Genomic DNA, 6,464 nt, shown 5'->3' on the forward strand with positions numbered 1-6,464 from the left:
ACCCCAGTTCTGTGTGAATAAATAAATAAATCTTTAAAAAAAATTATAAAACGTTCTAAAATGAAGAAGGAATTGAACATGAAAATACAAGAAGCTAAGAGGATACCAAACTATATAAATAGAAGAAAATCTATAGCAATATGTAATAGTAAGCTCCCCAGAATTTAAGATTATAAAGAACACTAATTAGACTAACATTATACTTCTCTAAAGAAAGAATACAAGCAAGAGATGAATGGGCTTACATATTTGAAATACCTCAAGGTAAAACAAAATGCAGCCAAGAATGCTTTATCCCGCAAAGTTCTCCTTCCTATATGAGTGAGAAATAAGGACCTTCTAAAACAAACAAATCTTCAGGAGTTTGCAGATACTAAACCTCTATTAACCAAGAAATATTAAAAGGACCTTTAAGATTTGAACCAAACAGAGGAAAGTACACAAAGTACTGAGAAAGTAAACAAAATATGAACAAAACTGTAGTAAAAGACTTCCACACCTTAGTAATTATTCGTAATGCAAGTGGACAAACCTCACAGTATATCACCTTGGATTAGGAGATACAATCTAACTTTATGATGCCTAAAGTTACATACCTATGTTCCAAAGGAAAACATAATTAGAAAGTAAACTGTTGGAAAGTAATTATCTGGGAAAATGGTAACAAAAGTGAGGCAGGGACAGCCATATTTGCAGCTGATAAAAGATTTTCAGAGAAAGAAATGGCAAGATGGTGGCACAATGAAGAGGCTGAAATCACTATGCCCAACCTCACACAGGAATATAAAACTGAAAACAGACTGTAGACTTACATAATATGAGTTTCAACCCAAATGAGAGTACCCTCGACTCACCAGAAGGAAGATAACTGAGGGAGACTCAGTGATTGGGGAGCTAAGATAGGGGAGCTCTGATCTGGGAGCACCCAGGCTCCCAGGTATTAGGAAGTGTGGTGGGCCTCAGGCAATTTACCCCTTGCTAAAGCCCCGGAGGTGCAGAGGGAAGGACTGCTCAGCTTGGTGAGTGGATCCCAGACTGGGGGAAAGACTGCATCTCTGATTGTGGAGCACCCACACGCTAGACAAAGCCTCCCACAGCTCAGCTCCAGAACGGGCAAAAGTAAAGATGCTGAAATCACAACATCCAAGCTCACACAGGAATATAAGACTAAAAATGGACTATAGATTTACATACTATGAGTTTCAAGCCAAATAAGAACACCCTGGACTCACTAGAAGGAAGATAACTGAGGGAGAATCGGCAATAGGGGAGCTCTGATCAGGGAGCGACCAGGTGCCGAGGTGCTAGGAAGTTAAGTGCCTCACAAGGAATCCAAATAGGGAAAGAAGAAGTAAAACTGTCCTTATTTGCGGACAATATGTTAATCTACATGGAGATAAAATCAATACACAAAAGTCAGAGGCCTTCCTATACACAAACAACCAATCAGAAAAAGCAGAAATAAATAAATAAATAAATATCCCCTTTTCAATGAAAACAAAAATAATCAAATACATGGGAATCAACCTAACAAAAGTGGTAAAAGACCTAAAAAAAAATTACAAAACACTCTTGAAAGAAATTCCAAATGACACCATGAAATGAAAAGATATTCCCTGCTCATGGATCGGGAGAATTAACGTCATCAAAATGGCCATCCTACCAAAAGCGATATACAGATTTAATGCCATCCCAATAAAAATCTCAATGACATTCTTCAAAGAAATAGAAAAAATGTTGATGAGATTCATATGGAACAACAAAAGACCTCAAATAGCCAAAGCTCTCATGACTAGGAAGAAAGAGTATGCAGGCATTACAATCCCAAACTTCAACCTATAATACAAACCCATAAAAATCAAAACTGCATGGTACTTGAACAAGAACAGACATACAGACCAGTGGATTCGAATAGAAAACCCAGATATAAACCCACAGGTTTACGGGTAGCTAATCTTTGACCAAGGATCAAAGAAGATACAGTGGAACAAAGAAAGTTTGATCAGCAAATCATTCTGGGAAAACTGGGAAGCTACATGCAAAGAAATGAAACTAGATCACTACCTCACATCATATACAAAAATCAACTCGAAGTGGATTAAAGACCTAGACATAAGAACGGAAACCATAAAATAACTGGAAGCAAAGATGGGCCAAACACTGCACGACATACACTTCAGCAATATCTTTAAAGATACAGCACCCAATGCAAAGATAGTGAAAGCAAGGGTAAATAGATGGGACTACATCAAGTTAAAGAGCTTCTGTACAGCAAAAGAGACATTACAGAAGACAAATAGGCAACCCATTCATTGGGAAAAAATTTTCTCACACAAAACTAGTGATAAAGGATTGATCACAAAAATTTATGGAGAACTGATGAAACTCAACAAAAATCAGGTAAACAACCCCATCAAAAAATGGGCAGAAGAGCTGAAAAGACTCTTCTCCAAAGAGGAAATGCAGATGGCCAATAAGCATATGAAAAAATGTTCATCATCACTTGTAATAAAGAATATGCAAATTAAAGCCACAATGAGATACCTTCTCACCCCAGTGAGAATGGCACATCTTAAAACAACTAGCAACAAAAAATGTTGGTGAGGATGTGGAGAAAAAAGAACTCTCCTGTGCAGCTGGTGGGAAGGCAAACTAGTACAACTGCTATGGAAAACTTTGGAGGTTCCCAAACTGCTAAACATCAGCTTCCATATGACCCAGCAACCCCACTCCTAGGTATCTACCCAAAGACACAAAAACATTGATTCAAAAAGATACCTGCAGCCCCATGTTTATTGCTGCTTTATTCACAATTGGTAAGACATGGAAACAGCCCAAATGCCCCAAAATGGATGACTGGATTAAAAAGATGTGGTATATATACACAATGGAATATTACTCAGCAACCAAAACAACAACAAAAAACAAACAAACAAACAAACAAACAAACACACATGTCTTTTGCAGGAACATGGATGGAGCTGGAAAAGATCATGCTTAGTGAAATAAGCCAGAAGAAAAAGGACAAATACCAGATGGTTTCTCTCATAGCAGCAATATATCAGAATATGTGAGAAAATAATGATAATGATGAACAGCTATATACCAGAGACATTTTGTGGGGGTGGAGTGTGGAATCGGATCAAAAACAGTTGGGGAAGTGTAGTGCACTAGACTATGGTGATGGCACATGGGTGATTTGGTGATGGGAAACCCAAGGGGATTGCAACTGAGATGGAAAATTGCACAAAATGATGTAAAATAAATTATTATATTATAAAAACATAGATTTACAGCTACGAAATTTAAGAAGACAGGGATGCAGACTGTGTAATAATCAAGAGGAGAATATATCAGGATGATATAATATTCATAATAATTATTCACCAAATGAAGGAGCACCAAACTATACTAGACAATTATTTTCATATTGAAAAAAAGACATGAAGAAAATACATATGTGGTAAGAAACTTCAAAACTTCACTCTCACCAATACACTGATTAACACAGAAAATTAAAGACATAATTGCCCTTAAAAAAAAAAAAAAAAACCTAGATTCATTACACTCCTGCTATGAATGAAACCATCCAGTATTTTTTTTAAGTAAAAACGAACATTAACATCTATACACCAGAGACATTCTACAGGACAGAAGAGGAGAACAGGATCAAAACTGGGGCAGGAAGAGCACGCAGGAATATGGTGATGGCACATGGGTTAAGTGGTGGTGGAAAGTCCATGGGAATTACAACTGAAATGAAAAGTGTACAAAATGAAGAATGATGTAAATATAACAACAACAACAACAACAATAAAAGAGCTAGAATGCATGGTCTTAACAGATATCTATATGGCATTGTGGCCCAAATACTGCAAAGGACACATTCTTCTGACATGCATATGGATCATTCTCCAGAACTGACCACTTATTTGGTCAGAATATTAACAAGTAACAAATATTAACAAATATTATCAAGTACACGAAGAATGAAATAATACTAATTGTCTTCTGTGGCCATAAAAGCACTGAAGTACAAATCAACTGCAAAAAGAAAGCAAGGAATTCTTTTCACACATGGAGACTGAAAACACACTACTGAAAAGACCACTGGATTAATGAGGAAATCAAAGAATAAATTGGAAAAAAAACAGAGAAAAATTATATTGATGACACATGCTTCCAGAACACATGGGAAATCACAAAACCAGTACTGAGTGAAGTATATATATATATATATATAATAGCAATTGAAACCCACATCTAGAAAAAAGAAAGAACTCAAAGGTGAAAATACATTGTCATTTTGAGGAACTAGAAAAAGAACAGCAACTATAAAAAAGCAAGTAAAGGAATTCATTAAAATTAAAGTACATATAAATGAAAGAGAAGTCTAAGTGAAAGTCCAAAATGCCAATGAAACCAAAACTTTCCTCTTTGAAAATATAAACAAAATAGTCAACCCCTAACTAGGCTCATAAAGAAAATGGGAGCGAAATAGGGTCATAAGTGAAAGGGCATAAATTACAACAGACATAGCAGAAATACAGAGGACATTAATAGATTACTATAAACACTTATGTGCAAGTAATTTCAACAATTGAGATGAGATGGGAGGATTCCTTCTATTATATAGTCACCCAAGACTGAAAAAGGAAGATGAAGAGAAACAAATCAATTACAAGTAAGGAAATTGAAGCAGCAATCAAACTCTTCCAAAAAAAAAAAAAGTGCATGTGTAGGTGGTTTTATAAGTGAATTCTATCCATCAAACTTTCAAAGATGAAATAATAGCTCACCTACTCAAAGTATTTAAAATATTAATAAATAAGAAATACTTCCCAATTCATTTTGTAAGTTCAACAGCTGACTAATACCAAAACCAAACAAACGCAATAGACACTAAAAGGGCGCTACAGGACAGGTTCTCTAATGAGCACGGATGCTAAAATCATTGACAAAATAATAGCAAAACAAAGCCAAAATGTATCAAAAGATAATACAACATGAACAAATGGATTTTATTCCAAAGACCCAAGGTTTGTTCAACATTCTAAAGTCAGTCAATGTAATCGACCCAATCAACAAAAAGAAAGACAAAATCTGTATGGTCCTATCAATAGAAGTAGAGATAGCATTTGTTAAGTTTTACATCCATTTATGATGAATGCCCTTGAAGAACTTGGGATAAAAGGCACATGTCTCAACAAAATAAAATACATATATGACAAAAGAAAGCTAACATCATTCCCAATAGAGAGAAGCTGAAGGCCTTCCTATTAAGATCTGGGCAAAGACAAGTATGTCCACTCTAACTAGTACTATTTAATATACTGGAAGTCTTAGCTAAAACAATTAGTGAAGAGAAATAGACAAACAAATTAAAAGAAGGAAGAAGTAAAGCTATATCATTATTGAAGGTGATATATGGTGAACCATAAATCGATGACAAGTTAATTTAAATAATAAACAAGTTCAGTAAAGTAACAGGCTAAAAATATCAATACACAAAACTCAATAGACCTCACATCTGTGAACAATAAGCCTGAAGAAGAAGAAATTTAAAAATCCCATTTACAATTGCACCAAAATAATATTAATACCTGGGGATGAGCCTAATAAAAGATGAGAAGTACCTATACAAGTAAAACTATGAACAGTTGCTAATATAGGAAAAGATATAAGAGAGATAACCCCTGCTCATGGATAGGAAAAATCATCATTGTCAAAGTGACTATCCTGTCCTACACACACACACACACACACACACACACACACACACACACACAGAGATTCATTGCAATTCCAATAAAAATCTGAGTAAAATTTTTGCTTGAGTGTACATCACTATTTTTCCAGAATTGATTGCATACTGGCACAAATTACAAACATTACAAGATACATTAAGACTGAAATTATACTAAATATCTTCTCTGACCATGAAGGCATCAAACTAGAAATAAACCATGAAAAGAAGGCAAGGAACCCGCCTACCACATGGAGATTGGATCCCACACTAATGGAAGACCATTGGATCAATGAGGAGATCAAAGAAGAAATTATAAAATACATAGAGATGAATGATAACAAGGGCAGAACTCTCCAGAATATATTGGGCACAGCAAAAGTGATTATAAGAGGAAAATATATAGCAATACAGGCTCACATCAAGAAACATGAAATAACTCCAAGAAACAACATAATCTCCCAACTTAAAGAACTGTATAAAGAACAACAAAAAATCATTAGCTAGGCTCACAAAGGAAAAACGACAGAAAGCACAAATTAATAAGTTCAAAAGTGACAGTGGAAAAATTGCTACTGACACAGAAGATCAAAACAATAATGAGAGATTATTATGAAGTTATATGCAAACAGGTTCAATAATCTTGAAGAAATAGATAAATTCCTACAACTTTAAAATCACCCAAATCTAAATAAAAAAGAAATAAAACAACTAAACA

The sequence above is a fragment of the Condylura cristata genome, unplaced genomic scaffold, assembly GCF_000260355.1.
Source record: "Condylura cristata isolate star-nosed mole 26May11 unplaced genomic scaffold, ConCri1.0 scaffold00056, whole genome shotgun sequence".
In the NCBI taxonomy this organism is placed as follows: Eukaryota; Metazoa; Chordata; class Mammalia; order Eulipotyphla; family Talpidae; genus Condylura; species Condylura cristata.